Source organism: Leptonychotes weddellii, unplaced genomic scaffold (genome assembly GCF_054177405.1).
Source record: "Leptonychotes weddellii isolate Sample4059 unplaced genomic scaffold, ASM5417740v2 HiC_scaffold_4055, whole genome shotgun sequence".
NCBI classification, from domain to species: Eukaryota; Metazoa; Chordata; class Mammalia; order Carnivora; family Phocidae; genus Leptonychotes; species Leptonychotes weddellii.
The window spans coordinates 297-12,047 of NW_028006978.1; the positions used below are offsets into that span (position 1 = coordinate 297).

At 48.6% G+C, this 11,751-nt stretch overlaps 2 long non-coding RNA genes across 2 annotated transcripts; one reads left to right on the forward strand and one right to left on the reverse strand.

Moving 5' to 3' along the window:
* Positions 1-228: 228 nt before the first annotated feature.
* Positions 229-11,745, reverse strand: LOC145719368 (uncharacterized). Its single transcript, XR_014142335.1, has 2 exons — positions 10,530-11,745; positions 229-10,494 (listed from the first exon to the last, which is right to left on the reverse strand). It is a non-coding gene; the product is annotated as an uncharacterized LOC145719368 (long non-coding RNA).
* Positions 4,203-9,723, forward strand: LOC115943620 (uncharacterized). Its single transcript, XR_004078212.2, has 3 exons — positions 4,203-4,495; positions 5,551-5,704; positions 7,918-9,723. It is a non-coding gene; the product is annotated as an uncharacterized LOC115943620 (long non-coding RNA).
* Positions 11,746-11,751: the final 6 nt, after the last annotated feature.

Below are 11,751 nucleotides of genomic sequence, written 5' to 3' on the forward strand. Positions count from 1 at the left end.
CGAGGCCTCGGGCTAAAGCGGGGACATTGCGCTCCTGGCTCTGCTCAGCTGTTCCCCGAGCGGCGCTGGGACGAACAGCCCATCACCGATACAGGAGACCTTATTTAAAACACCCAAATTATGTTTCTGTGTTGATGGATACAGTCGGTTTCCCTTTTGGAATTTTAACTTAGGAACTTGTAAAATATATTTGATTTTCAGAGAAAGCACACTTCTTTATGACAGTAGTTTTGTTTTTTTTTAAAGCCCAGTTTCCTCTTAGATCCTATTTTAATCTAGATTTTTCAGTTCTGTGGATTTTTGGTCCTCAGGTCATTAGAATTTAGAATTTTTGGAATGAGTCTCCTGTCTGTGCAGGGAGGGAAGGCCTCTGCTTCTAGATAATACACCTGGGAGTGAACTGCTGTTCGTTGTTGCTTTCTAGAGGAAAGAGGTTCTCCGTGTGCAGAATACTCCCCGGGCCGCACACCTGCGGTCATCCGTGATTTGCTCAGGCTGCAGGTTGTGCTCAGAATCCCACACAGCTCAGAACTCACAGCACCAGAAATTCACGCCGTGTCTTCAGTAGCACAGTATGTTCGACAACGGGAATAGGACTGAAAAGATACTACCATCCCATATTTAATAATAACTACTACTTGTGCATTTCAACCCCAGTGTGTGTATTTGATGCCCTGATGAAAAGAAACGGTCACCCTTAACCTCGAAATCTTTAGGTTGAAGGGGGAAACGGCACTTAGGTGTTTTTGGACCCGAGGCTACAGGCGTAAGGAAAGTGGAGCAGTAACAGGACAGGAATAAACAGAGACTCTCAAGAAGGTCCGTACGTGTACTTGTCGTGGAAACGGGCCTGGCTTCTCTTTTTGGGTAATTGCCTCAAAGAACCGAGGAAGAGGCAGCATGCTCTTCCTCTGACGTGGCTCCGAGGGCAGTGGGGTGGCCCTGCAGACACCCATGGGGGGACCTCGGGTGCAGCTCTCGAGGGGGGATCCGTTTATCCCAAGAGAGGGGGAACCGTTGGCGTTTCCCTGGCGCAGGCATGGTGCTGCGAGTGCAGCCCCCCCGGAGACCTCCCCCGGTCACCAACCAGGCGCGCCCCGGCCTGGCTGGTGGTGGCTTGCTGGTGCCCATGGCTTTCACCCCATGTGGCATCTCGTGTGTGCGTGTACGCGTTCCCCAGCTAACAAGGGCACCCGTTACCCATTTCCCTCTTCATAAGGCCCCTCCTAATGACCTCATTTTAACTCCATCCCTTCGTTAAGATCCTGTCTCCAAACTAAGGTCACATCGTAAGGTGCTGGGGATCAGGATTTCAGCATGAGTGTTAGAGGACGCAGCTCCTCCCTGACCTGAGCCCCGATAGCTGCGTGTCCGCCACGCCCCTCCCCCTGCTCCAGCCGAGGGGTTGGCCTCCTTATGTCCGCTTTCCAACAGTCGACAGTCATATATAGGGTGCCCCTGCTTTCCAGAATAACCCCGAAATACTAAACCTCTATGGCCAGCCAAGCTGAGGGTTTCTCCCCTGTGCCCGCTGCGGCCTGCTGCAGGATTGGCGGTTTGCAGCGGGGAGTGGGCGTTGTTGGCTTCCATCTGTGCTCTGCCTTTGTCCCCCCACTCCTGCTGATTGTGACCCTGACGGGATGAGCGTTTGAGGGAAGGCTGGGACGTCTGCATGGGGCAGAGGTGCACCTGTGGTTCCTGCTGCAGGGGCCTGTCCCCCCGCCGACCCTCCCTCCACACACCCTGGGCCCCCACTTTCGGCGCTCGGCCTCCCTGCTGGTTGCCGTCGCCCCGTCGTGTGGAACTCTGTCCTGAGGCGGTCGTGGAGGGCCACCCCGTGCGGCGGTCTCCAGCGCAGCCTGATGTGGTTCGTGGGGAACGAGCACCTTGGCCGTCAGCGTGAAGTCTTCTCCCAGTTCAGCCGTTTAAACTTCACTGACAGGTGGAGACACACCAGCCCCAGCACCTTGAGAAGAACGCATCAGGCCGGAGTCCTTTCCAGTCTCTGTGTCCCCTCAAAAGCTCTCGGGGCAGCCGGGCTTGACATCTGGGCATCTCTGTCCTTCGTGGGCAGAGGTGGGAGCGGACACATGGCCGCTGACGCTCTCCCGCTACCTGCCCTCTTGGTGCCTTGACAGGCACTTCTTGATTTTTTAGTACTTTTCTTACTGAGATGTAATTGACACACGACATCTCTTGGTCTCAGGGACCCGCCGCGCGTCAACATTTGTGAATACTGCGAGGGGACCACAAGGAGTCCAGTAGACAGTGTGGGCCATATGCAGGGACGGTTTTTCTTCCTTGTGATGACAACCTCGAAGATGGACTCTCCGCAGCCTTCAGATGCGTTCACCGCGCCACGTGGTGCATCCTGGTGACTTGCTCTGTACCTGCTGCCGCCCTTCCCTGCCCACCTGCCTCCCTCACCTGCACCTGCACCCCAGGCTGGTGGGCGCGGCCCGGCTGGGGTGCAGGCAGAGTCAGGGCTGGGGCGGGAGGAATGGCGTTGTTCGCAGAGGGGTGCAGACAAGCTGGCACTCGAATCCCAGGCAAGGGCGTCGCGTTCGTGGATGTGAGCACTGGCCTCGGGAGCTTCCCTGGATCGCAGTTCACACGTCAACACGTCGTGACATGGCTTAATACAGAACTTACTTGCCTGTTTTGTCAGTTTGTAGAAATGCTGAGCTGCTTGTTTCTCTAACACATTTGTTGGATTTTCGTATTTGGATAAACCTACTGCAGCTCCCTACTTCTACCCCTGCGACTCTGTCCAGTAGCTCAAGGAACTTCTTCCGGCCGAGAGAGGGGAACGGGCTCACGTGTGTGCCGCGTCCACAAGCACGTTGTGTTCACTGTTTTGCTCTGCAAAGATCATTCTGAAGATGTGCTGGTTCTTTGCTCTATTTCAGTACAGTAGCATTCATGCACTAGTTCAAGGAGGAGTATTTCCCTTCTAAAGTGTATTATCTCTATAGAGAGCACTCAGGTGAGTTCAGGTTTTTATCATTCGTATCCTCTACTTGGAATAACTATAATTTATTGGTCTGTATAGTACAAAGGTATTCCTTTGGCCTTTTTTAAAAACTAGATAATACTCTGTGGGTGAGACCATACAGTAGGGACTCAAAGTTGAGGAAACATACAAGGAATTTGAATAGTAAAATCTGATAGGCAAATAATCAGCACTATTAAAATCAGCCTGTACAGTTAAACTGAAAAAAAAAAAAGTACCAAAAGTCTTTCAAGAAAAAGTCCAAAATTACTGGAAGATGGGGAGTTGGTATAGGAAGCAAGCAGTGTGGGTGCGGGACAGAGCCGCTGGGGCAGGACGGCCCGGGCGTCCGCCCTCCAACGCCGGTGCTTGGACGGCCAGAGTGAACCGGGCTGACGCGGGCGGCGGAGGGGACCAGTGAGCCTGTAAGGATGTTGGAGATGCAGAAACAAACGCAGGAATCCACGCGTTCACTTAAAGGGGCAAAGAGAGCATCGACTAGATTCCAGGGACTAAGGCGCCCGTGGCTGGAAAGGGGTGAGGTGGTGACGTTAGGAAGCAGGTACCACATGAAGCAAGCTGGCTTTCGGGCACAGCCTGGCTGATATGTACACACATGGCTAAGAGAGGAGTCTTCTCTTTAGGCTCTTCGGGGAGTCGTGACAGGACTGGTAGCTGCTCCTCTGCACGCAAACCTGCACGTCAGGTTCGTGAACGGAGGCGCTGGGCCAGGTGTTGGGACTTAGGAAGCCTTCACCAGCAGGTGGCGTCCCAGCGCACGGTGGGACGCAGCCTTGACCCTCCCAGAGAAGCGGGGCCCCGGCCCGCGGGGGGGTCAACGCACGCTCGCTCGCTTGTCCGAAGCTCTGGGGAAGGAGGTGGCACAGAAACTACGCCGTGAAAAACCCTTCCTCCGTCCGTCTGTCCACTCGCCAGACACTTGGGGTGGGACGGCGGTGGGAGGTCCCCACAGCGATGGTTAGGACTCGGTCCTTGTCCCGAAGGAACGCGGTTCTCTGGGTTCCTTCCTATCTTCCACAAGTTCCTAGCTTCGTGGAAGTGCAGCAGGGACCCCGCAGGGTCGTTTACCGTCTGAGATCCTGGGTGGTTGTAAAAGTGCTGGCGTCGGCCGGCTCAGCATCCCGGGCTGCTGTACCGACCACGAAGGCCACCAAGACTGGGTCCTGATTCCCTGAGCCTCTGCGCCAGTGCTTACGTCTCTCGATCCTCTTGCAGAGAATGTCACTGCTGTGACCTCCAACCACACGAGCCAGCCCACCAGCACCATGAGACAGCCGACGACCCCACAGTCTTCCGCGTCCAAGACCGAGACAGTCACAGCCTTGACATCCACGGCAACACCTCGAATTACAACACCCGCAGCCTCCGCCAACAGGACTAACAGCAGCTCAGTTTCACAGAACACAACCCAGACGACGCCGGCCACAGTGACCAGCACCGCCCACAACAGCTCAGCCACGTCCACTTCTTCATCTGTAACGAGTACGTATCCAAGCCGCCCGGTTTGTGCTGAACACAGGTGTCCCCATGCCGCATTCCCATTGTCATTCCGTTCCACAAAAATAGAATGCGGACAGGCTGTCCTAGTGCATTCATCAGCGGATCGATCCTGCTGCGCTTGTCCCTGTGGAAAATTTGTTTCCGACTTAATGAGGCCACACGATGACGATAGGGGACGTGTCCTAGCAGGGAACTGTCATTATATGGTTTGAAAACGTGTCCTGCCTGGACCTCCAGGTCCCTGGGTACACGGCAGAACTAGGCAGCATCAGCCCCTGGGGTTCCTAAACCCCAATTGCAGTTAACGTGGTTCTCACTCATTCCTGCCATCGAGCTCTTCACGAGCTCTTCACGGTCTCGGGCAAGCACTGTGGACAGCCAGCACTGTTCACTCTTTGCATTCGTCTCAAATAAAATGCCTGGGAGACCACGAATTCAGAACCTAAACATTGACCTTTCCATGTATTCAGAGGTCAGCTCGTGATTACATTTATCAGCACAAGCAGCAGGCTTTATGGTTTCCACTCCGGTTTCCTTACTATAGTTTATGTTCTGAAATCAACTGTAATGTCTCAAGGGTTTTTGATGTGATAAAAGTCAAAACAGTTAAGTCCCCAATTTATTCAAAAGGAGAATTTTCAGTTAGAACCATTCAGACTGGATCCAGTGGCAGGATCACTGCCGTGGTGCCCAGGCCTGTGGTGAAGGCATCAACTCTTACGAGAACCAATAAGGAAACAGATTCCCCACATGGTGCTGCCTTGGGGACTGTGGTCGAAGGTCGGGGTCCAGCAGCACAAAGACCCTCAGATGCTGGGGTGGCAACCCTAGGGAGGCAGCTGGGGGGGGGCACATGGGGAGAAGACCTGCACGTGGGGTGGGGTGGGGGAGAAGTGCTAGATCAGCTGGGGGGACCCAGAACCCAGCCGTCACCCAAAGCAAAGGAGGCTTTAGGCTTGCTTAGAAATTCAGAGTGGCAGATTATAATAATGATGTTGTTTAAAAGCAACTAAAGCCAATTTTTTGTTTTCTTCTAGTCACACCAACTATTAATTCTAAAGGAAATCCAAGATCAAAATTTGATATTGGCAGCTTTCTCGGCGGTATTGTGTTAACACTGGGAGTTCTGTCGATTCTTTACATCGGATGCAGAATGTACTATTCGAGAAGAGGCATTCGGTATAGAACCATGTGAGTTTTGACTGGCCAGAACTTGTTATTTCTGTATTTCCTTAAATACCGCTACGAAATGCCACAACAGGGCCCCAGGTGTAGGAATCACATTCCCATTAACCCTGTGCCCAAAGCAGATCGTTCATTAAACACAAATGGATGCACATGCCTATGAAAATGCTGTATTTACTCACGTTGTCCCTTTTCACTCAGGCCTCTAAGCGTAAGAAACACCCGTTCAGGCCTCAGCAGGTGCGGCCAGTTCGCCTGGTGCTTGCCCACAGCACGGAGGTGTATCCTTGCTAGAAACATGGTTTTAAATTCTAATGCAGTCTCGTTTTCTCTGATAACTTGTTATAAATGAGTTAACAGATGTCATCATCTTACCAACAAGGCCCCCTTGGGGGACCACATGCGCCCCTTCCACGGGCCTGTAGGTCTTGGAGGGCTCATCTCCTAGCTTCTGTTTCTGAGTCCTTTTTGGGCTTTTTGACTGTTACTGGAGTACAAGAGCCAATTCATTGTTTTGACTGTTAGCAAAGACTCCCCAGAATGACTAGCCTCCAGAGGACACACACGTGTGTCCCACACGAACTTTACACGTCAGGCGGATCTGGAACTGATTTAACAAAGTGAAACAGCTTACTTTACTACAGAATTCTCGAAGGCTTGGAGATGTTGGTGCTCGTTATGAGTTTCCAGGAGGGAACAGAACATGAAAGTATTTCTCAAATTTATCGAACTAAAAAACACCAGGCTTTAACAAACTCACTTTCAAAGAGTATCAAGGTGTTTTGCCAGCATATTTGGAAACATTCTTTAGATCAACCCACTAAGGAAACGGACTAGAGTTAACTTGTTAGATATCCCTCTGTGTTTCTAGAAGTATTTATCATGTTTTTGGTGAATTTCACCAGTTAAACAGAAGGTACATTTTGATCAGTGAATTCAATGCCACTTTTTTCATAGTATCAGTGTTTATTGATGTAAATGAGGCTATAAAATAGTGAAGCAGGTAAGTTGTGTTTTCATTTTAAGTTGCCGTGACTACACAGCATGTCATTTTAAAAAACTTCTGTGAGCTCATGGCCGCGGCCTGCTGCCCAGGGGCAGCAGACTCACCCCACCCAGAGTCTTCCACAGGCACAGAGAAGATCCCGTACTGAGTCTACACGTTGTTTTGACTTTTCCCACGTTAACCTGTCTGAAGTTAGGACGTATGCTACAGTCTGGGGGGTGAAAAAGCATTGTGTTGTAGTTCATTCGGCCGTTTTTCCTAGTGCATTTAAAAGCCAGGAGTTGCTTCGATGTCGGGGAAGTTCTTATGCGGTGCAGTATTTTGTTTGTCCCATGAAAGAAACTGAGGCCTTGCATATCTAGGAGTGAGCACTAACCCGTTATCGGCTGGGCCAGCAGAGTGCAGCGTTCACGGATGGGCTTGGTGCTCAGTGTGGACGCAGCAGGGGACCATCCCACGCTGCCTTAGCTTCCGGTCCTCAGTGAAATGGGACGACGGAGTGATGGAGTTGATTACGTGAGATACAGGTGGAGTCTACTGCACCTAACAAAGTAAATGTTCAAGGAATCGTGGGTGCTGGGGTGGGTGATTTAGAAGGTATTATGCTGAGCGAAGTAAGTCAAAGACATGTATCATATGACCTCACTGATGGGAGGAATTCTTAATCTCAGGAAACAAACTGAGGGTTGCTGGAGTGGTGGGGGGTGGGAGGGTATGTGCTATGGTGAGCACTGTGAATTATGCAAGACTGAATCACACCTGTACCTCTGAAACAATGTATTATGTTTAAAAAAAAAAGTAGGAAGGGCAAAATAAAGGAGGGGGGGGAAGTCGGAGGAGGAGATGAACCATGAGAGACGATGGACTCTGAGAAACAAACTGAGGGTTCTAGAGGGGAGGGGGGATGGGTTAGCCTGGTGATGGGTATTAAAGAGGGCGTGTTCTGCATGGAGCACTGGGTGTTATATGCAAACAATGAATCATGGAACACATCAAAAACTAATGATATATGGTGATTGACATAATAAAATTTAAAAAATTCTAGAGCAGAGGTCTGAGTGTAAATCTGCTTGAATCCCTAGCCGTACAAAGTTTACATAAAGAAAGGACAATGTTGATCCTAGAGCTTTAAGTTACTCATTTAAAAATTAGATAAAAAACCGTTTTGATGCAAATACAAAACAAAGTAATTTTAACTTTTGATCTATTACAGTGATGAACATGATGCCATCATTTAAGGAAATCCAAGGACCCATGGAAAGAAGATTGATAACCCTATCAATTAATTTTAGTTATTCTTGAATACACAGGCCATGCATAATGTACAATGTACTACAGAAACATGTAGATTCCTGTTACTAAAGGTAAAAAGGGTTTGGTTTGGGTTTTTTAAATGAGTATTTGAAGCATATAGTTAATGTTAAAAAACACATAGTAAGACAAGTCCACCCCTTCTGTGTGGCGCTGGTCACACAGGAGAGTAACTGGAAGACCTCGTCCCTGAAGGGCGCTGTGCCCTCTGCACCCACAGATGCGGGCCTTGGGCTTATCGTACAGCTTAGTACCGGGTTTAGAAACAAAATGCACTGCCCTCAGCCCCCGCTCAGAACTAGACTGCGAGAGAGCCTGTGTTCTCGTTACAGCCTCTTTTGAGCTTTCAATGGCAATGCAGCTAAAAGTATTTTTGCCTCTGTGTAATTTCAGTAAACTGCAATGTTGAACAAAGTTTTAAAGATGGAGTTAGGTTTTTTGCTACTGCAAGACTACTGGAAATTGCTTTATTTCATATGCAACAGTTAATTTTATGTTTAGGGAATATTTGTAAGAGGTGTAGAGCTTCTTTCAGTAGCTAGGATCCTGTACGACGCAGAGTCAGCCTCCCTACCTTACGCCCCCTCTGCGATTTCCAGACAACCTGCAGGGCTCGGTCCCTCAGCCCAGGGAGGACGGCCTCCACCTGGAGGGGGACAATGCTGCATTTTTATACTAAAGAAATCTTTGTATTGGGATTAATTCTCAAGTTTTTAAAACAAACTTTTAGGACTCTTCAGGCCCCTTGTCTCCCATGGAGGGGACTCAGCTGTTTTACGGTAAGAGCACAGTGTTCGAGGGACACCCATGTCCATCAACGTCGGTCTGAGGGTTCGGCTTATAGTTTATATTACAGCAGCCAAAACTCAGGGTCAAGTTTGGCAAAAAAAAAAAAAGTATTTAGTCCTACTAAATGACCAGCCAATATAGAAATACTGTATTAGATGTCCTAATGACACCACTCTACATCGAATAGGATTTAAATGTAACTTGTGATCGGCTTTTTGTTTTCAGAGAATGCCAAGAATTTTTATATAAAAGCATCATTTCTACTCACTGTGCACTAGGGCCCACTGAGGTGAGGTGCACGGTGGGCCCCCAGTTTGCAGAGAGGTGGGCTGCTTAGTAACCTACAACGCACCTGCCTGGTCTCGAACTGCTTTTATGTCTTTGCAAAATATACTTACAAGTATATGCTTCTATCTTATGGTGGGGGCCTTTAAACCGAACTTATTCCGTCTCTTGCCGGCTTGACGCCCGTCAGAACCTTGGAGCCAGGCCTGTTTCTGCAGCACGTGGAAGAAATGCCATTAAACCCCTTTCCAGCTGCCTGTGCTTTGGGTCTAAAAACTGCCTTCTCTGTCTGGAAGCGGGGGCACGAACCACTGCTCCCCCAGGGCGCACATTTCCTAAGCCTGTAATTCATGTCCTAATTATGTTTACTTCAGCAGATACTTCTGTTTGCGTTCCTTGAGAATGTAATTTACTTGAAGATCTCTCAGAATCCAATCAAGGACTTTAGATAATCCAAAACATATGAGTATTTCCCATACAGATAAATGAGAATGGGCAATTTATTAGTAAGAATTTTGTATTTTTCAGGAGAAACAAAGCAAATTCCTTTTCTCTTTTTATTATAATGACCAGCTTTTGGTATTTCATTGTTACTGAGATCTATTTTTAGAATAAAATTTTGTTCTCCATCTAAGAGTTTTGTATGTGTGGTTTTGCTTCATTTCCTCAAACTCAAGAGAAATGAAAAGCCCCAACTGAAGAGGCATATTTTAGGGGTGAAGTGTGGCTGGCTGGACCTGCAGTATCACCTGGAAACTTGGTAGAAGCAGAAATTCGTCAGCACCACCCCAGACCTCCTGAATCCATGTTCCAACACTCCTACCTGGTGATTTTCCAGAACAGCAACGTTTGACAAGCCCTGCTCAGGATGCTCAGTTCATGCTGCTTTATTCTGTTGGGTAGAATTATAAAATCAGGTACATTCATGTTAGAAATACACACCAGCTACAAATACCCCAACAGTGCACAGACCCGCACAGCAAGACAGAGGCTGTCCCCCGCTGTGGCCTCGACCACTGGGGACGCGAGACCGAAGCAGGGGGCTTACAACAGGCAGCACTTGGTCTGGAGGGGGCAGAGACACGTCCCACCTGCAGAAGCGGGAGCGCTGTCCCCACCCAAGACCTGCTGCAGCTCTGCCCCGTTCGGTCCTCGGAAGAAACTCACCAGCCCTGGAGCCTGGTCTATTCCCGCCCAGCAGGGGGGCTGAGCCACGGTGTGGCCACCACAGCCCGACCACAGCTGAGAAGAGCTCTACCAAGACCGAATCCACAAGAAGTAGAAACTCTCAACAGACCAGTCAGGAGTAAGGAGACTGAATCACTAATCAAAAATCTCCCCATAAAGAAAAGCCCAGGACCAGATGGCTTCACTGGTAAATTTAACCAAAGAATTAATGCTAATCCTTCCCAAATTCTTCCCAAAAAGAGAGGAGGGAACACTCCCAAATTCTTTAGAAGTGCTCTCTATGCCTAACGTGGGACTTGAACTAATGACATCATGAGATCAGGAGTCACAGGGTCACAGGCCCTACTGACTGAGGCAGCCAGGGCCCCCACCTGCCCGAAACTCATTAAGCCAGCATCACCCTAATACCAAAGCCAGAAAAGGACAAACCAGAAAACTTGAAGGAAAATCCCTCGTGAATATAAATGCAAGCATTTTTTTTACCCAACAGAATTCAGCCCATTGATAGGATCACTCATCCCTGGGATGCAAGGATGGGCAGACCTGCACAAATAGATCCATGTGACACACGGCACTAACAGACTGCAATCACACGGTTTTGGTTCTTCTAGACACAGAAAAGCATCTGACAAAATTCAACATCTGTTCATGATAAAACCTTAGATATGGAAGGAATACCCTTCCATACAGTGAAGTCCCCGTAGGACAGGCCTCCAACGGTCCTCAGAGTCATACGTCAGGGTCAGGAGGGAGGCGGGGTAACCACAACTCCACACAACACGAGAAATCCTAGCCACAACAGTCTTTATTTGCACACATGTTTTCATAAACACAAAATCTTAGAGACTCCACCAAAACCTGTTAGAGCTAATGGATATACTCAGTAAAGCTGCAGGGTACAAAAACCAACATTCCAAGAGCAGCAGTATTTCTATGTACTGATAACAAAGTATCTGAAAAATAAAGACGATCCCATTTACAACACCATCAAAAACAAAATACTTAGGATTAAATGTAATCAAAGAACTGAAAGATCTCTACCCTGAAAACCACCAAATATTGGTGAAAGACACTGAAGATAGAAGTTAAGTGGAAAGGCACCCTGTGGGATGGTACAGTTTATACTAACGAAGCCCATAATTTGTAGTCCTCTGAAACCTGGGGCCCATCCTACCTTTCCAACCTTGTTTCCCATTATTCACCTTCGTTTTCCAAAAATGCTTCATGCATGTCTTTCTTCATAGTTCTTCCTCTGCCTGGAAAATACTTCCTAATACCTCTGTTCTCCAACTCAGCGTACTCTAATCCTATTTAATCCTCAATACCCAGTTGTAGACACATAGATCAATGGACCAGAACAGAGAGCCCAGAAATGGACCCTCAACTCTATGGTCAACTAATCTTCGACAAAGCAGGAAAGAATATCCAATGGAAAAAAGACAGTCTCTTCAACAAATGGTGTTGGGAAAATTGG